This window comes from Somniosus microcephalus, chromosome 8 (assembly GCF_052327205.1).
Source record: "Somniosus microcephalus isolate GS21.2 chromosome 8, FLI_Smic_1.0, whole genome shotgun sequence".
NCBI lineage: Eukaryota > Metazoa > Chordata > Chondrichthyes > Squaliformes > Somniosidae > Somniosus > Somniosus microcephalus.
In genome coordinates, this window is record NC_140994.1 from 36,154,203 (window position 1) to 36,175,405 (window position 21,203).

Below are 21,203 nucleotides of genomic sequence, written 5' to 3' on the forward strand. Positions count from 1 at the left end.
TGCACAGCCATTATTAATGTGCAAATCGGCTAGCAAATTCAGGGGATTAAGGGGAATACGCTGTGAATCGTACATCTCCAGAACTTGCTGGTTAATTTATGCCGCTCCACTGTTTGCTTCACACAAACAGCATCTTGTCCTTATCCTCCCTGTTATTTTTTAAGAACTTATTGGATTTGCACACTAATCGCTCAATAAACCCGCCACAGAAAGTTAAGTCTAGTAATTAATAGCGTAAGTACCCTTTTACCGATGTGATAATTGTTAATGACTGCCAATCAACCGCTCTGGCCCAGAAAGTGAACAATCAAAACTGTGAATCTTATTCCTTCAGGTAGTGAATTGTTGTTGGACATTTAAAAAAAAGGCCAAGTTTTTATTTTTTTTTCATGTTTTTCCTTTTCTGCCTCTTTTTTCTCTCCCTCTCTATTTCTCTTTCGGTACCTGATTTGACTCTAATTTACCCTCCTTCTCAGTCGTTCCTCTGTTTATTTCTCAATACTTAAATCTCACTGAAGGAGATAGACTGTTGGTCCCGCCGTTCACTAAGGTCCCGGATGCCCCGTTGCCCTCGCCACACCGTTACCAGCTCGCACCTCCAGCAAATTAGGGCACAACAATTTTTTGAGTGGAAGGGTGCAGGAAAAAAGTCTAACTAATGGAATATGCTGCGAGCTGCCCTGCTCCAGCAAGATCCGGCCCAATGTGGGAACAGGTGAAGAAAAACGAGTACACTGCGACCTTTTGATGCAAACTCGTTTCCTTTCTTTGAGTGATGACCACAGTTCAGTCTCATTCACCAAAGAAAGGCAAACTGAGAACTGCCAAGAAATTTAATCTCCATAGGTATAAACTGAAGAGAATTAAGAGTTCAAATTGAGGAATGCGACCCACCTGATATGAGTAGCTACTTTGAAGCTTTTGAATTGCCAGAAATAATACCTGAAACAAACCTAATATTGACGCAGCAGAGCGATAATGAGCCCTAGTCAGACAAGGCAGAAGATTGTTGTGATGAAACTCAGTGACTCTGAATCTGATGCATAAATTGAATCTGTGCCATTGGCAGCATCTGGTATTGCAGACGTACCTTTTAGTGTTAAAAGATTCAAGTGACGGGCTCAGGCTCAATAAAACTATTAGGAAATCTGAAACCATCCTCTTAATGTTGTGGGAAGTTATTTCGGGATTGCAATAAGCCTGTGAGAAGACTGATCACTCAGATTAATATGATCATTGACTATTGATTCTGTAACCCCATTTACATTAGGTAATGGGCTAAGAATGCAAAAGTGACCATAAATTGTAGATTTTGTGCAATGTGTCAAGCTCGAAGCTGTGTTTAAATGTGTAAATGAGGTTATCAGTGTTGCTTTGGAAAATAAGGTAACAAATCATAAAATGTAGCAAGGCATATAAAGCATCCTATAACAGTGTAAGCATTTGGAAATCTTATCACATACATAGCTTTTAAATAACCAACTGGTTAGCAGGGCTACTTAAATACTACATTATGCAGAAGAGATGTATTGGGTCATTAATTCCTTGTAGTGATGCTGTACTGATGAAACAGGTTACAAATAATGTTCACAATTTGTTCTTGTTATTCCAGCCCTTGGTAACATACTTTTAAAGGATGTGCCAAGTGAAACGTTCGACTTGACATTTTAATATCGCCTAATATTTATTTCACAATGGCCCTGAAAATCAGCAGGGTTTCTGCCAGTCTCCTAAAGGGGACCAGCGGAAAACAGCAAGGAATCAGTTGCACTAGTGGTGGGCAACCCCTGCCCCCAAAAATGTAGCCCCACTAGATTTTCCGTCTGCGTGCGGCTGGCGACCACCTGTAGCGGTGCATGCAACCCCCATTCCCATGCAAATTAGGTTCCCTCCCAATGATCTTGCAAACTCTGGGAAGGCCAGAGCTAAAAACAGTAAGTAAACAACTGTAAAAGCAGCTATTTCTTCTATTGGAATGTAATGATCCTCTTAAGCACGTATGACCTTTGTGAACTTTGCCAAGTCTTGTAGTCTACCCAGTTTCGAAGAAGCTCAGGGATGTGGGGAAACTAGGCCTATACTCTCTGAAGTTTAGATTGAGTAGACTAGGCCTATACTCTCTGGAGTTTAGATTGAGTAGACTAGGCCTATATTCTCTAGAGTTTAGATTGAGTAAACTAGGCCTATACTCTCTGGAGTTTAGATTGAGTAGACTAGGCCTATACTCTCTGGAGTTTAGATTGAGTAGACTAGGCCTATACTCTCTGGAGTTTAGATTGAGTAGACTAGGCCTATATTCTCTAGAGTTTAGATTGAGTAAACTAGGCCTATACTCTCTGGAGTTTAGATTGAGTAGACTAGGCCTATACTCTCTATAGTTTAGAAGAATGAGAGGTGATCTCATTGAAACATACAAAATTCTTACAGGGCTTGACAGGGTAGATGCAGGGAGGATGTTTCCCCTGGCTGGGGAGTCTAGAACCAGAGGGTCATAGTCTCAGAATAAGGGGTCGGCCATTTAGGACTGAGATGAGGAGAAATTTCTTCACTCAGAGGGTAGTGAATCTTTGGAATTCTCTACCCTAGAGGACTGTGGAGGCTCAGTCGTTGAATATATTCAAGACAGAGATCGGTAGATTTTTGAATATTAAGGGAATCAAGGGATATGGGGATAGTGCAGGAAAGTGGAGTTGAGGTAGAAGATCAGCCATGATCTTCTTGAATGGCAGAGCAGGCTCGAGGGGCCAAATGGCCTACTCCTGCTCCTATTTCTTATGTTCTTATGTAAAATGGAAACACTCACATATGGCTTCTTTTGACATCATTAAGCAGAGCAGTGAAGAGTAGTCTAAAGAGGCAAAGTGCAAGCTCACACCCTCGTTTGACTCCACAGGGGATAAAAAAAGAGGCTGACAGCACTCCGTCATCATTCACTCTAGCAAACACCATGGGGGGAATTTTTCGGGAGGTTAGCGGATGCGTTCGGTGGTGGGTCAGGTGGGAAAAAAAATTTGACAGTGGGTCGGGATCACGCTGTCAACCTGCCGCCAAGAGACTTCCCCAGATGTTGGGTCTGTCAGCACTGAACAGACCCGACACGCAGCGGTGGGGGAGGCAATTCAGATCATTATGACCTTGTTAACAGCCCATTAAGAAGTATTTTGAGCTCACCTTTACATTTTACGGGGTCGCCCACGGGATCCACGCTGATCGGGGATCATGTCAGGTAAGCAGGTCGGGAGTTGTATGACCATGGAATCATCTCGTTACTTGACAGCGGCAAATGTACTATAAAAGCTCCCATCTCACATCTGTTCACTTTCCAAGCTCAGGAGCTGTTGCTTACTACATTTGGAAGACAGATTGAGCTTTATGCAGGTTGCAAGTGTTTGGAGTAAACTCTCTATCTAGTGTCACCTCATTGGAACAACCTCTCTCACCATTGACAGATCAGTTCTGTCATCCCAAGTTCACCTGCCATCTATTACACCAGCATTGGTGCCCTTGAAACTATCTCACCTTGGTCCTCAGAATCCCACCATGATCAGCCCCAACACCAGAAGCACCAACAACAACACCAACCTTCTCCGCAATCAACTGATGCTGTACAGGACAGAGGACATCAGCACCCACATGGCTGCCCGGGAGGCCAGGGATGGTCTCACCATGGCCAGATTTACTTCACTTGACACTGTACACCCTGGCTTACATGATGCGACAGGTTGGCACCACCCCACACCAACACCATAAAGCATCCCTACAATGCCCAAGCCATTCCTTTCACACTCATGACCATTGCGGGGGTACCGTTATGACTCACCATTCACTGCAACTCACTAAGCCACTTCCAAAGGTGCACACAGATCTGTCCAAGAATGCAAAGTGTTCAAAATAAATTCAATGTTTGACACCACATTAACAGAAACTTTACATGAACATTGCATAAAGCACCCAAGTGCCTACCCTTGTGTGTTGTTAGTGGTATGATTGCACTAGGATGAGGGTGAGTGTGAGGGGTGGCTAGTGAGATGGGGAAGTGATAATGTAGATAGAGAGGGATGGGTGGAGGTGCAAGGTAAGTTGGTGTGAGTTAGGATGTGCAGGAGTATGGTAGGGAAGGCAGAGTGATGGGAATGTGATGAGTGGCACAGCAGGATGAGGTTGAGTGTGGCTTTGTACTAACTTTTCGTGATCTACTGAGATAATTGAAAGGTTTGTGCCACTGCAGCCTGGTCCTCCTGACGACATCCCTGCTTGTGTCTTCCTGTGCAATGTGCAACCAGGCTGCGTTGCTCTCCTGGGGAGGTCTCTTCCGCCTATTGGAAGGGAAGAGAACCTCCCTGCGTGCTGTGACTCCCTCCATAAGCATATGGGAGTCATAAGGGAGTCATGGGAGAGCCTGGGTGCAACTGTGCACCTCTGAGCTGTGCTTGTCAGTGTTTGCAGTACTTCAGTGCTGTAGAACAGTAACAGCACAATGTCAAAATCAATTTGTGCATGGTCCCTTTAAGGAAACCGGCTGATGACGCGTCATCAAATGACGTCATCAGACCTGCTTCCTTCAATTGGCTGGGAAACGCGCTGGGCGGGCTTAACAAACCCAATCAGGGGAAAATCATTTTGGACAGCGGGCTGGAGCAAGCAGCGAGGCTGGGACCCATCGCAGACCCGCCGAGGTAAGGGAAATCGCGGCATACATTACAGAGCTAGTGCAAATTTTTCTGGGCACCCAAACATGGACAATACTTCTCAAATGTAAAGAGACACCTCAGAGTTCGCTACAAGGGTGTGAACAAACAGGGGAAGCATCTTCAGGGGACTTTTGAAAGCGGAATGGGAGGTGAAAAGATGGAAGTGCAAGTAGAGAATTCAAGTGGATGGTGGTGGCATAGTGGTTGAAGATGCAGTCACAAATTGAGGGAGCAGGAAATAAGAAACAAGTGTTAGAAGATGGGAGGGTGGATGCCGAGAAGTATGCTGGAGGAGATAATTCAGATAAGGTGTGGTCACAGAGCTCCTTAGATGGCCAGTTTAAAAGCATTGCTCAGGTCAAGATAATGTAGAGCTACTTATGCTGCTCCACTCAGTTCTCTTGAAATTGAAATCCAGAGTCATGAAATTCCTGGTTTCCCGATGTGTGGCGAGGTGGGATTTCCACCTGTCGATATCTAAGGGCACTGATCACATCAGAATTCCCAGGTCATCTACTTTACATAACGCTGGGCAGGACAGGGCTGTAAGTCCTGCAGATACGCTGGTAGAACGGAACTTTTGGAAAGTGACAGAGCAAGGGTGCAATTCCTCATTTGTAGGGTGCCATCAATTTAAAGGGATACAATGGCAGCTGCAAGAGGAGCAAAAAGGTGAGTACCAACTTTTTCGGGGACTGAAGTTGAAGTTGTGCTGTCAGAAATCAAAAGAGGGATGCAATTGTTGGAATAGCCGGGAAGAAGCCTTCAAATGCAGCAGCATGGGTCATGAAGAAGGAAGTGGTTGTGACTGTGAGTGGCACCTCAATAACCCCAAGGACCTCGTTACGGTGTCAGAAGAATTTTAATGATGCCACAAGGTCAGCAAAAGTAAATGAGTTGTCAGCTGAATAATAGAAAAGTTTACTGAAACACAGAGAGACAAAATGGGTATTTCCTGCTCTAATATTCAAGCAATGCCCTTTGGGGTATCATATCTCACTTTGTTTCTTGCCCCAGAATCACTGAAACTTGGCATCACCCATGTCAATTGCTCGCACCTTGAAATCCCACATCTAAGGTATGTGTTCCCTTCCGCATACTATTATTATAATCCATTTCATGAATCCTGACAGAATCTGACTGCCAGATCTGGAGACTGCTACTGTCAATTAGCACAACACATTCCTCCTGCAGGAGAAGATAGCATATAACGGGAGGGAATAGCAGGCCACTGCGGGAGGAAGCGCAGAGATCTGCACATTAATTTATTATGAAGAGGATGCACTGCCAATCATTGGAACAAACTCTGGCCAGGCAACTGGGAATGGAAATGTGGGAATCAATATTCCTCCTGGTTCATGATCACATACATCCCATTCTTAACTGTTTCTATGTATTCTTTAATCAGTCATCAGCTGCCAGTTTCTTTTAAGAGATCCAAGGTGTCTGTGTAAAATAGTATGCTGCTCATGCAGACACAAGTTAACAGTGCTGATTTTTATCCTCCAGAGGCTGGGAGCCAGGAAACAGAAGGAATTTCAATTCCCTCTATCTCTGGCAGCACTGCCACCCACTCACCGACCCTATCATTCACCTTGTACTTCGAAATGGGGGGGGTGCAGATACTGTAGAATTGGACACATGGGATGACACACAGCACAAGGAAGCCAGAGGACGCAGGTGTAAAAATGGAGCCTGATGTAGCTGAGCGGAGGCTGAAAGAATGTCAGACCCTGGCTACAAAGTGTGCTGATGATGATCTCGGGGCCCTCCAGGAAACAAAGGATCCTAGCAGCGAGCCAGGCGCAGATGAAGGTGTTGGGCAGCCTCTCCAGATGGCTGGGATAGTGGTGGAGTCTACTGCCTTGCTTGTACACCAACATCCAAAGGTTTTCACATCATTGCAGTGCATCCTGAAGAAAGTGGCAATTCCAGGAACATCTGCATACCTTCCTACTCCATGAGGGATCGAGGCAGGTCAGTAAATTCAATGTGAAGGCACTGAATGAAGGCCATGGGTCTTATGGGTCCTTTTGGAGAGGCCAATGTCAACTGGATTGCGAAGTATAGAGGACAGCATCTCCGAGAGACTACAGGATATTTGGTTGACTCTTTCTCAGGAATTTCAAGAATTTAAGTATCTTTCTGCCACCATAAGGCCAATTCACCTGCTGATCCCTGGTAACCAGAATTCTGCTCCCGTTACCAGTGGAGTAGTCAGAGCAGCAACAGACAGGAGCACTCCCCAAAGAAGCCTTCACCTTTGGAGGACCAGACTGCCACGGAACCCATAACAAAGAGTCAGTCTGCTCTGTGCTCATCCCTGGAGTTGGGAGCCCTGTGAAGAGGGCCACCTCAATCCCATGTGGCTCATTGTAACGTGGAGGAGCTGTTTACACCCCAGGCAACACATAGAAGTATTAGAATAGGGCAGAGAAAAGGTCATGTGGTCACAGAAGTGTGCACAGTGAAGAAACTCCGTAATGTTTTTATAAATAGTTCTAATAAATCACTGGAATTATTGATGTGGTGACTGCTTGGTGTTTGGTTATCTTGAATAAGAATAGGGAACAGGTACTGTGCTGCTGAACCCCCTCACCCAGGCCTTTGTTAACTCGAGACTCGACTGTTCCAATGTTCTCCTGGCCGGCCTACCATCTTCCACCTCCATAAACTTGAGCTCATTCAAAACTCTGCTGCCCGTATCCTAACTCGCACCAAGTCCCGTTCTCCCATCACCCCTGTGCTCACTGACCTACATTGGCTCCCAGTCCAGCAACACTTCGATTTTAAAATTCTCATCATTGTTTCCAGCCCCACAAACCCCCGAGATCTCTGCACTCCTCCAATTCTGGCCTCTTGCGCATCCTGATTTTAATCGCTCCACTATTGGGGGCCGTGCCTTCAGCTGCCGAGGCCCTAAGCTCTGGAATTCCCTCCTTAAACCTCTCTGCCTCTCTCTCCTCCTTTAAGACACTCCTTAAAACCTACCTCTTTGATCAAACTTTCGGTCACCTGCCCTAATATCTTCTTATGTGGCTCAGTGTCAAGTTTTGTTTGATAACACTCCTGTGAAGCACCTTGGGACGTTTTACTACGTTAAAGGTATTATATAATTGTAAGTTGTTGTTGATATTGAGTCGCATGAATATGATGTGACTGCTAGTTGTGAGGAACAGGATTTTATTTAGAACATAGATAGGTTGGTGAGAGGAGGCGTCTCTTTGGGCTGAAATCTTGGAAAAAGATTGCTCTATGCATCTATGGATGTGTCTTGAATGAATTTTGTATTCAGCTGTCTAGCAGCACCAGCCACTGCACCTGCTTCATTTTCTTCATGAGCCTCAGCAGTGTCGTCATCAGCCTTTCTGGCAACCTCCGGGATATCTACCAATAGTCCTTTCTGGATAGCATGCAACACGCTACCACAATTCATAAAACGGTTCTTGCCGCATACTGCAGGGCACCCCAGGCCTATCCAGGTACTGGAACTTTTCTTTAAGCATCTCAATGCCTTGCTAAGTTCTAATTCTTGTCTTACTGTGTGCTTCATTGTAGCATTCCTCTATAGTACTGGTGGACCTATGAGGCAGTGTCATGAGCCATGGGAGTAGCAGATATCCTTTGACATCCAACATCCATCTTGTCCCTGCTGTTGAAACAGAACTGGAACACTAGATTGGCGAAGTATAAAGCATCATGACAGTTCCAAGCATATTGTGAATTCACATGCTGGAAGCTGTGCCTGTGATCGCAAATGAGCTGCACAGTTATGGAATGAATGCCTTTGCAGTTGATGTAAATATGGGGGTGTGGCAACATGCCACCATTGGACATAATCCGCTCACGGCGGCACGGACAGTTTACGCAGGCGCACTGCCGGCAGCAGCCGCCCCCAGCCGTGGGCCCTTTCCTCCGGCAGCTTGTTTCCCGCAGGGACAGGCTGCCGGGAGCACTTCCTGTCTGGGGAGTATTTAAGTGGTTGCGCGGGCTTTTTAAGCACTTGTTTTGCCATGATGTAAATTAAAGCAGTTGTGTTCCATCAACTCTGGTCTCGACTCCCACGTTTGCCGCGGTATCTCAACACTGGTGACCCCGACGCTTAGGACGAATCCTAAGCTAGCATGGCGGATACAAACGCAGTCACGGTTAAACTACCGGACTTTTGGGAGAACCTGGCTGAGGCCTGGTTCGTTCAAGCCGAGTCCAGATTCCGGCTGAGAAGCATTACAGTCGATGCCACGAAGTACGACTACCTCGTCGCCTCTCTCACCTGCGCCACAGTCCTAAGGTTTGGGCAGCGCTGCAGGATCCACCAGAGGAAGGCAAGTACGAACATCTGAAGGCCGCGCTCCTTAAAAAATTTCAGGCGTCCTCCTACCAGCGCAACTTCCAACTCCTCGACCTCCCAGGCCTTGGTGACGCTTCACCATCAGACCTGCTTTCCCACATGCTGTCCCTCTCGGACGACAAAAAACCCGGCGCCCTCTTTCGCACGCTTTTCATTCGGCAGCTCCCCGCCAGCATCCGCCCGCTCATTGTGGAGTCTGGCTCCACGGACCTGAACGAGATAGCTGAAAAGGCCGACCGGCTGCTCTCCGCGCAGACCGCCCGCGACGTCGTGCCCGACCTCACGGCAACGACCACGCGGTCCCCCCGGCTCACTAGGCCCGATCGCCCTTCCACTTCGGGTTACTGCTACTACCACACCCGTTTTGGCACTAGGGCCCAACGCTGCATGCCACCGTGCACTTTCAAACCCCTCCCCGCACCGGCCCCCACGATGGCCGCGGGGCAAACGGGGCCCCTACTGTACGTCATCGACGACAGCACCAACCGCCGATTCCTGTGCGACACAGGAGCCCAGCACAGCATCACCCCTGCCTCCGCCCTCGAAATCCAACACGGTGCACGGGGTGTTACGCTGGCTGCAGCCAATGGCTCTGACATCCGCACATACGGCACCCGCATGGTCACGCTCGACCTCACAGGCCGCCGCTACCGCTGGGAGTTCCTTACAGCCAAGGTCCTCTGCCCACTCATCGGCGCCGACTTCCTACGCGCCCACGGCCTCCTTGTCGACATTCCGAGGCACCGCCTCATCGACATCAACATTATGGCCCCCATCCCTGGCGCAGTCACCCTGGCCCGTTTGGCCGGCCTGACGACCTACTGCCTCGCCAGTGCCACGGACGACTACTCGGCACTACTAGCCGAGTTTCCCGCCCTCACTAACCCGACCTTTTCGGCCAAAGCCGCCAAACACGGTGTGGAGCACTATATCCCCACCACCGGCCCCCCGGTCGCTGCCCACGCCCGCAGACTCGACCCGGCCGAGCTGGAAATCGCGCGGGCCGAGTTCACCACCATGGAGCAACTTGGCATCATCCGCCGCTCCAGCAGCCCTTGGGCCTCGCCCCTCCACATCGCCCCCAAGCCCGGCGGAGGCTGGCGCCCCTGCGGGGACTACCGCCGCCTCAACGATGCCACCACCCCCGACCGATACCCGGTGCCGCACATCCAGGACTTCTCGGCCCGATTGGCCGGACGAACCGTCTTCTCCAAGGTCGACCTGGTGCGCGGTTACCACCAAGTCCCCGTACACCCCGCGGACATTCCCAAAATGGCCGTCATCACCCCATTCGGCCTGTTCGAGTTCCTGAGGATGCCCTTCGGCCTCAAGAATGCAGCCCAGGCTTTTCAGCACCTTATGGACTCAGTCCTCCGGGACCTGAACTTTCTATTCGTCTATCTAGACGACATTCTCGTGGCCAGCTCCTCCAAACAGGAACACCTCGAACACCTTCGCATCCTGTTCGGGCGCTTAGCCCAACACGGGCTCATCTTCAGCCCGGCGAAGTGCCAATACGGCCTAGCCGAGATCTATTTTCTCGGCCACCACATCACCCCTGTTGGGGCCGTCCCCCTGCCCAACAAGGTGCAGGCCGTCCAGCAATTCCCCCGCCCTAAAACCATCAAGGGCCTCCAGGAGTTTCTCGGGATGGTGAACTTTTACAACAGGTTCATCCCCAGAGCTGCAGCCCTCATGAAGCCCCTATACGATTCCCTCCGAGGTACATCCGGCAAGATGACCGTAGACTGGACCGCTGACACGTCAGCCGCCTTCGACGCCACCAAAAACGCGCTCGCCGACGCCACCCTGCTCGCGCACCCAAGGGCTGATGCCCGGGTCGCGCTCACCACCGACGCCTCCGACCATGCGGTCGGAGCCGTGTTCGAGCAGTGGGTCAATGGCGCGTGGCAGCCACTTGCCTTCTACAGCCGCCAACTGCGCCCCCCGGAGGTCAAATACTCTACTTTCGACCGCGAGCTCCTCGCGCTCCACCTGTCGGTCCGCCTTTTCAGGTTCCTCCTGGAGGGCCGCCCCTTTACCGCGTACGTGGACCACAAGCCGCTCACATACGCGATGGCCAAGAACACCGAACCCTGGTCCGCTAGGCAGCAACGCCAGCTCGCGGCCGTGTCCAAGTTTACCACGGACATCCAGCACATCTCCGGTAGAGACAACGTTGTCGCCGACTGCCTTTCCCGTCCTGCCATCTGCGCGAATCACCTAGCGGTCGACTATGCGCAACTAGCAGCGGCCCAGCTTACGGACCCAGACCTCCTCTCGGCGACTACCAGCCTGCCAGGGCTACGCCTAGCCAAGGTCGCGAACGGGCCCGAAGCCACGGAAGTCACTTGCGACGTCTCACTCGGCCAACCCAGGCTGGTCATCCCTGCAACCTAGCGCTGCCGCATCTTCGACGCGCTCCACAGGCTCTCCCATCCGGGTTCCCGCGCATCCGTTAAATTCCTCTCCCAGCGCTTCGTCTGGCGCGGCCTCAGCAAAGCTGTTCGGACTTGGGCCAACTCCTGCCTCGCCTGCCAACGGGCTAAGGTGCAGCTGCACACAAAAGCACCCCTGGGAGACTTCGAGGTACCCAGCCGTCGCTTCGACCACGTACACGTCGACATCGTCGGTCCTCTGCCGCCATCGCAAGGCCAAACTTATCTTCTCACGATGGTCGACCGCTACACACGCTGGCCTGAGGCAGTGCCGCTGACCTCCACCACCACAGCCGACATCGCCAGGGCGTTCGTTAACACCTGGGTCGCGAGGTTCGGCGTACCAGCCGACATAACCTCCGACAGAGGTGCCCAGTTCACCTCCGAACTCTGGACAGCCACAGCACGCAACCTCGGGGTGACGCTCCACCGAACCACGGCGTACCACCCGCAGGCCAATGGGCTGTGTGAACGCTTCCACAGGTCACTCAAGGCCTCACTCCGCGCCAGCCTGCAGGACAGTACCTGGACTGACCGCCTACCGTGGGTGCTACTAGGCCTACGCACCGCGGTCAAGGAAGACCTCCAGTCCTCAGCAGCAGAGTTAGTCTACGGACAACCGCTGCGCGTACCAGGCGAATTCCTTCCGGAGGCTACCACGCCTTGGTCGGCCGAACAGCAGCGGCTCAACTCTTTCTCTTCCGCTCAACAGTTCGCCCCACTTCCGGTCAACCGACACGGCGAACTCGCACCTCACGTCCCGCCAAACTTACAGCAGGCACGCTTCGTCTTTGAGCGACATGACGCACACCGCGGACCCCCGTACGACGGACCGTACGAGGTACTACAAACCGGGGACAAGGTCTTCAAGCTGCGACTCGGCGACAGGGTCGAAACGGTCTCCATCGACCGACTCAAACCAGCACACACAGAACCAGGGGAACAGGTCCCCGTGGCCCGACCTCCAACTAGAGGCCGTCCCGCCAGCAAGCTAGCACAGCCGGCGGCGAACCGCCCGGCCCCACCAACTAGACCGGCGGTCACTCAGAGCCGCTCCGGCAGAACCATTAGACCACCGTCACGACTCGTCCACTCCTCCTAAGCGGATTCTGGGGGGAGCTCTGTGGCGACATGCCACCATTGGACATAATCCACTCACGGCGGCACAGACAGTTTACGCAGGTGCACTGCCGGCAGCAGCCGCCCCCAGCTGTGGGCCCTTTCCTCCAGCAGCTTGTTTCCCGCAGGGACAGGCTGCCGGGAGCACTTCCTGTCTGGGGAGTATTTAAGTGGTTGCGCGGGCTTTTTAAGCACTTGTTTTGCCATGATGTAAATTAAAGCAGTTGTGTTCCATCAACTCTGGTCTCGACTCCCACGATTGCCGCGGTATCTCAACAGGGGTTTACATTTGGGGAATGCATTGTAGAAAGGTGAGAAGCAATAAGCAAAGGAGAGAAACACAAAGGGCCAAACTAATTCATAATGAGAGTGTGAAAAAAGCAAGCCTGAAGGCTTTGTATCTTAATGCTAGAAGCATTAGGAACAAGGTGGATGAATTAGTTGTGGAAATAGAGGTAAACAAGTATGATTTGATTGGGATTACAGAAACGTGGCTGCAGGGTGGGCAAGGCTGGGAACTTAACATCCAGGGATATACAATATTTAGGAAGGATCGGCAAAAAGGTAGGGGAGGTGGGGTAGCATTGCTGGTAAAGGAGGGGATTAATGCAATGGAAAGGAAGGATATTAACTCGGATGAAACGGAATCTGTATGGGTAGAAATGAGAAATAGCAAGGGGAGGAAAACGTTAGTGGGTGTGATATATAGGCCTCCAAATAGTAATATGGAGGTGAGGGAAGGCATAAAAAGGGAAATTAGAGAAGCGTGCGATAAGAGCACAGCTGTCATCATGGGTGACTTTAATTTACATATTGATTGGACTACCCAAACTAGTAAAAATTCTGAGGAGGAGGAATTCCTAGAATGTTTTCGGGACGGTTATCTGGACCAATATGTCGAGGAGCCGACTCGAGATCAGGCCATTTTAGACTGGGTATTGTGCAATGAGAAGGGACTTATCAGCAATCTTCTTGTACGAGGCCCCTTGGGTCAGAGCGATCATAATATGATCGAGCTCTCAGTCGAGATGGAGAGTGAGGAAATTGAATCAGAGACTAAGGTCCAGAACTTAAATAAAGGGAATTACGAGGGTATGAGACGGGAATTGGGTAAGATTGATTGGGTGGTGTTTCTGGGGGGATTGACAGTGGATAGACAATGGCAAGCATTCAAAGATAGAATGGAAGAATTCCAGAACATGTTTATACCGGTTTGGCACAAAAATAAACCTAAAAAGGTGACTCAACCGTGGATAACGAGGGAAATTAGGGACAGCATAAAATCAAAAAAAAGGGCATATCAACTGGCAAAAAAAAGCACCAGACCGGAAGATTGGGGGCAGTACAAGATACAGCAAAAGAGGACAAAGGGATTAATCAGGAAGGGGAAAATAGAATACGAAAGTAAACTTGCAGCAAACATAAAGACAGACTGCAAAAGCTTTTATCGGTATATCAGGAGGAAAAGACTGGTAAAATCCCAAGTCGGTCCCTTGCAGTCCGATTCGGGAGAATATATAATGGAGAATAAGGAAATGGCAGACCAATTAAACTCATACTTTAGTTCTGTATTCACAAAGGAGGACACAAATAACCTCCCAGGAATATCGGCAAACATAGGGACTAATGAGAGGGAGGAGCTGACAGAAATTAGTATCTCTAGGGATATGGTGCTGGGTAAGTTGAGGGGACTGAAGGCCGACAAATCCCCGGGGCCTGATAAACTACATCCTAGGGTACTTAAGGAGGTGGCCCTGGAGATAGCAGATGCTCTAAGGATCATCTTCCGGAACTCCATTGACTCGGGAACAGTACCCGTGGATTGGAGGGTAGCTAATGTTACCCCAATATTTAAAAAGGGGGGTAGAGAGAAAGCAGGGAATTATAGACCAGTAAGCCTTACATCGGTTGTGGGCAGAATGCTAGAGTCCATTATCAAGGATAAAATAGCGGAGCACTTGACAAATGGGGAAAGGATCGGACAGAGTCAACATGGATTTACAAAGGGTAAATCGTGTTTGACTAATCTGCTGGAATTTTTGAGGAAGTAACTGGTAAAATAGATGGGGGAGAGCCAGTGGATGTGGTGTACCTTGACTTCCAGAAAGCCTTCGATAAGGTTCCACACAAAAGATTATCATGCAAAATTAAGGCTCATGGGATTGGGGGCAAAGTATTAACGTGGATAGAGAACTGGCTGGCGGATAGAAAACAGAGAGTTGGAATAAACGGCTCGTTTTCGGAGTGGCAGGCAGTGACCAGCGGGGTGCCGCAAGGATCTGTCCTGGGACCCCAGCTGTTCACAATATATATAAATGATCTGGATCAGGGAATTGGATGCAATATTTCCAAATTCGCTGACGACACTAAACTGGGAGGAGGGGTGGGCTCTGATGAGGATGTCAGGAGGCTACAGTGCGATTTGGACAGGTTGGGGGAATGGGCGGATACGTGGCAGATGCACTATAATGTGGATAAATGCGAGGTTATCCACTTTGGGGGTAAAAACAGGAGGGTAGATTATTATCTAAATGGCAATAGATTGGGAGATGGGGAAGTGCAGAGGGACCTGGGTGTTCTTGTGCACCAGTCACTGAAGGAGAGCATGCAGGTGCAACAGGCGATTAAGAAGGCAAATGGTATGTTGGCCTTCATATCAAGGGGGTTCGAGTATAGGAATAGGGATACCTTACTACAGCTGTACAAGGTGCTGGTGAGACCGCATCTGGAGTATTGTGTACAGTTTTGGTCGCCCCATCTGCGGAAGGATGTTCTTGCCATGGAAAGAGTGCAACGGCGATTCACCAGGCTGATACCTGGAATGGCGGGAATGACCTACGAAGAGAGATTAAATAGTTTGGGCTTGTACTCACTGGAGTTTAGAAGATTGAGAGGGGATCTCATCGAAACATATAAAATTATGGCAGGCCTGGACAGGCTGAATTCAGAGAGAATGTTTCCAATGGCCGGGGAGCACAGAACCAGGGGCCACAGTCTAAAAATAGCGGGCAAATCATTTAAAACAGAGATGAGGAAGAATTTCTTCACTCAAAGAGTGGTGAGCCTGTGGAACTCCCTGCCACAGAGGGCTGTGAAGGCTAATTCAATAAATATTTTCAAGAGAGAATTGGATATATTTCTGAAGGCTAAGGGGATTAAGGGTTACGGAGAAAAGGCGGGGACGGGGTACTGAACTGGTAAGATCAGCTATGATCTCAGACGAAGATCAGCCATGATCTCATTGAATGGCGGAGCAGGCTCGAAGGGCCGAATGGCCTACTCCTGTTCCTATCTCTATGAATCTATGAATGAATCTAGATAGGTGCAATCAATAGCTCACACAACTTGGGGAACCAGTGAATCTGTAAATATTTATTGTCCTCAGTCACCTGTCTGTGACCACCATAATAGTGTATAAAGTGAGCCATCGCCTTCGGCCCTCATGACAAACTCTGTACCCTTGCTGCCAATTCCGTCCCCCTCCCCAGCCACTGTGTCAGGTTGAACCAGACTGTTTGCAACATCAGTGATCCCATCCGACCCCATATCCTTTCTATCACAAAGACTGCATACTTACACCCCTATAAACATTGCTTACCTCGAACACTACCCCAGCCATCTCTCGCTGAAGCCATTGTCACCTTCAGACTCAATGCTTTCCTGACAGGCCTTCTAGTCTCCACCCTCCATAAACTTCAGCTCATCTTATACTCTGCTACCCATATCTTAAGTCCAAGTCCCAACCAGTGATCTCTGCCACTTAGAAGGACTAGGACAGCAAACGCATGGGAACACCACCACCTCCCAGTTCCCCTCCAAGTCACACACCATCCTGACTTGGAAATATATCGCCGATCCTTCATCGTCGCTGGGTCAAAATCCTGGAACTCCCTCCCTAACAGCACTGTGGGAGTACCTTCACCACATGGACTGCAGCGGTTCAAGAAGGTGGCTCACCACCACCGTCTCAAGGGCAATTGGGGAAGGGCAATAAATGCTGGCCTTGCCAGCGACGCCTACATCCAATGAATACATTTTTAAAAAGTCAGCTATTACCCCTGTCCTTGCTGACCTACTTTGGTCACTGATGCCCCAACAGCTCCAATTGAAAATGTTTAGCCACGTGTTTAAATCTGTTCCTGGCCTCTCTCCTCCCTATCTCTCTATTCCTCAGAATTTGGGCCTCGAGTGCATCCCCCTTCCTGTCTTTCAGGTGAGACGTTAAACCGAGACGCCATCTGCTGTCACAGGTGGACATAAAAAATCCCACCGCACTATTTTGAAGAGCAGGGGAGTTATCCCGGGTGTCCTGGCCAACATTTATCCCTCAACTAACACCTAAAATAGATTATCTGGTCATTATCACATTGCTGTTTGTGGGAGCTTGCTGTGTGCAAATTGGCTGCCGCGTTTCCCATTTTACAACAGTGACTACATTTCAAAAGTACTTCATTGGCTTTTTCCGCAACCGAGGATTCCCCTCTACTGTGGTTGACACTGCCCTCGACCGTGTCAGTTCTATCTCCCGCACTTCTGCCCTCACCCCTGCCCCTCCCTCCCGGAACCACGATAGGGTTCCCCTTGTCCTCACCTTTCACCCCACCAGCCTCCACATTCAACGGATCATCCTCCGGCATTTCCGCTACCTCCAAAGTGATCCCACCACCAAACGTATCTTCCCCTCCCCTCCCCTTTCAGCATTCCGCAGGGACCGCTCCCTCCGAGACACCCTAGTCCACTCCTCTATCACCCCAAACAGCCCTTCCTCTTCGCCTGGCACCTTCCCGTGCAAGCGGAGGAGATGTAACACCTGCCCCTATACCTCCCCCCTTCCCACTGTCCAGGGCCCCAAACACCCCTTCCAGGTGAAACAGCGATTTACTTGTACTTCTCGCAATCTAGTATACTGTATTCGCTGCTCACGATGCGGTCTCCTCTACATTGGGGAGACCAAACGCAGATTGGGTGACCGCTTTGCGGAACACCTCCGTTCAGTCCGTAAGGGTGACCCCGAGCTTCCGGTCGCCTGTCATTTTAATTCACCGCTCCATTCCCACTCGGACCTCACCGTCCTTGGCCTCTTGTATTGTTCCACGGAAGCTCAACGTAAACTCGAGGAACAGCACCTCATCTTCCGATTAGGCAGTCTGCAGCCTTCCGGACTCAATATTGAGTTCAACAATTTCAGATCATAAGCTCGGCCCCCATTTCATTTTCTCTTGTAATTGTTCCACTCCTTTTCCCCCCCCCCCTTTCCTTTTGTCTCTCTCTCACACCTGGCAGCTATCTTTTGCCCTGCCAGTACACTTTACACCTAATCCCAGCCTATCACCATCTCGTCTAGCTTCTAATCTCTTTTACTTCTTTTGTTTCTTTTATTCTTTTGTCCGATCGCAGCCCTGCCTCCGATCTAGTCTCTTTTCTTTCCAGTTTTGAAGAAGGGTCCAACCCGAAACGTCAACTCAAATTTCTCTCCACGGATGTTGCCTGACCTGCTGAGTTTTTCCAGCATTTTCTGTTGTTATTTCGGATTTCCAACATCTGCAGTATTTTGCTATCGTACTAGTGTTTGGTTCACTGCCACACCTCTTCTAGGAATGCCTACCTTGAAGAAGTTCTGCTCTTCTCTTCGACGGGATCTCCGTTTGGCTCTTCAACCTTGTTCATCTTCATTACTTTCAGTTTCCCTTCTCGTGTTTGATCAGGTATCTGCCAAGACTCGGTTTCACAGCCACATCATTTTCCTCAGCAACTGTCTCCGGTTCCGACTTACTCCACGTGGGTTCCAACTAAACTTCCACCCTTCGTGCTTCGGATCCACCCAGGATTACAAATATCTCCAAGATATTCATCGTTCCTCGAACTACTGCTCTCGCCGCATCCTGAGATCCACGCTCAACGCCATGCGGCGCCACATGAACACACTCGACTTCTCTCTTCAGCAACACCGGCGCACTCTATCTCAAAGCTGTCCGGGTCCACAGTTCCATTTCATCCTTCGACTCATCCGACGTTTCAACAAAAAACTTTTCTTCTTCCTTTCCGATGTCAAGGATCGCAAGCTTCATCAACTCTTGGACACCAACGCCCCTCCGGAACCTTCTTCCCCTTCACTTTCCTCTGAACCCCCTTCTCCCAATCCCACCCCCTGCCGCGTTTTCACTATCCCCTCTGACCTTCCACTCTCTGACCCTGAACGATCAGTCCTCAGCAAAGGCCTGAGCTTCATCCCCTTACGCCCCCACCTCAATGAATTTCGAGCTCGGCACGATGTTGAGCTCTTTTTCCGCCGCCTTCGTCTCCGTGCCCACTTCACTGGCCAGGAGTCTTCCCCTCGCACAACTGACCCTTTCTCCCGCTTGCAGAATTCCCGTTCTACCTGGACCCCTCCCCCTGGCCTCTTACCCTCTCTAGATCTTTTCATCGCTAACTGCCGCCGTGACATCGGCCGTCTCCATTTCTCTGCTCCCCTCACTCACTCCAACCTACCTCCCTCTGAACTTGCAGCACTCCATTCTCTTAGATCCAACCCTGACATTGTCATTAAACCTGCTGACAAGGGTGGTGCTGTTGTTGTTTGGCGTACTGACCTCTACCTAGCGGAAGCTGAACGCCAACTCTCCGACACCTCCTCCTACCTCCACCTGGACCATGACCCCACTACCGAACATCAAACCACCGCTTCCAAGACTGTCACTGACCTCATCTCCTCTGGAGATCTTCCCCCTGCTGCCACCAACCTCATAGTTCCCCAACCCCGCACAGCCCGCTTCTACCTCCTTCCCAAGATCCACAAACAGGACTGCCCTGGTAGACCCATCGTTTCAGCCTGTTCTTGCCCTACAGAACTTATCTCTTCCTATCTTGACTCTATCTTTTCTCCCCTTGTCCAGTCTCTTCCCACCTACATCCGCGACTCTTCGGACGCCCTCCGCCACTTTAACAGTTTCCAGTTTCCTGGCCCCAACCGCTTCCTTTTCACCATGGACGTACAATCCCTCTACACCTCCATCCCCCACCCGGATGGCCTGAGGGCGCTCCGCTTCTTCCTTGAACAGAGGCCCCACCAGTCCCCATCCACCACGACCCTCCTCCGCCTGGCTGAACTTGTTCTCACATTGAACAACTTCTCCTTTAACTCCACTCATTTCCTCCAAATCAAAGGTGTTGCCATGGGTACCCGCATGGGTCCTAGCTATGCCTGCCTTTTCGTGGGCTATGTGGAACAATCTTTGTTCCAGTCCTACTCGGGTCCCCTCCCTCACCTCTTTTTCCGATACATTGATGACTGTATTGGTGCCGTTTCCTGCTCTCGCCCCGAACTTGACAATTTCATTCACTTTGCCTCCAATTTCCACCCTTCCCTCACCTTCACATGGTCCATCTCGGACTCTTCCCTTCCCTTCCTCGACTTCTCCGTCTCCATCTCTGGGGATAGGTTATCGACCAATATTTACTACAAGCCCACTGACTCCCACAGCTACCTGGACTACACTTCCTCCCACCCCGCTTCCTGTAAGGACTCTATTCCATTCTCCCAGTTTCTCCGCCTCCGCCGTATCTGCTCCGACGACGCCACCTTCCACACCAGTGCTTCAGACATGTCTTCCTTTTTCCGCAACCGAGGATTCCCCTCTACTGTGGTTGACACTGCCCTCGACCGTGTCAGTTCTATCTCCCGCACTTCTGCCCTCACCCCTGCCCCTCCCTCCCGGAACCACGATAGGGTTCCCCTTGTCCTCACCTTTCACCCCACCAGCCTCCACATTCAACGGATCATTCTCCGCCATTTCCGCTACCTCCAAAGTGATCCCACCACCAAACGTATCTTCCCCTCCCCTCCCCTTTCAGCATTCCGCAGGGACCGCTCCCTCCGAGACACCCTAGTCCACTCCTCTATCACCCCAAACAGCCCTTCCTCTTCGCCTGGCACCTTCCCGTGCAAGCGGAGGAGATGTAACACCTGCCCCTATACCTCCCCCCTTCCCACTGTCCAGGGCCCCAAACACCCCTTCCAGGTGAAACAGCGATTTACTTGTACTTCTCGCAATCTAGTATACTGTATTCGCTGCTCACGATGCGGTCTCCTCTACATTGGGGAGACCAAACGCAGATTGGGTGACCGCTTTGCGGAACACCTCCGTTCAGTCCGTAAGGGTGACCCCGAGCTTCCGGTCGCCTGTCATTTTAATTCACCGCTCCATTCCCACTCGGACCTCACCGTCCTTGGCCTCTTGTATTGTTCCACGGAAGCTCAACGTAAACTCGAGGAACAGCACCTCATCTTCCGATTAGGCAGTCTGCAGCCTTCCGGACTCAATATCGAGTTCAACAATTTCAGATCATAAGCTCGGCCCCCATTTCATTTTCTCTTGTAATTGTTCCACTCCTTTTCCCCCCCCCTTTCCTTTTGTCTCTCTCTCACACCTGGCAGCTATCTTTTGCCCTGCCAGTACACTTTACACCTAATCCCAGCCTATCACCATCTCGTCTAGCTTCTAATCTCTTTTACTTCTTTTGTTTCTTTTATTCTTTTGTCCGATCGCAGCCCTGCCTCCGATCTAGTCTCTTTTCTTTCCAGTTTTGAAGAAGGGTCCAACCCGA

General features: G+C 50.3%; 1 protein-coding gene across 1 annotated transcript in view; it reads right to left on the bottom strand.

Moving 5' to 3' along the window:
• plpp4 (phospholipid phosphatase 4) overlaps nucleotides 1-21,203 on the bottom strand; it is a 325,621-nt gene that overhangs the window by 132,050 nt on the left and 172,368 nt on the right. The gene's annotated exons all lie outside the window — the stretch shown is intronic.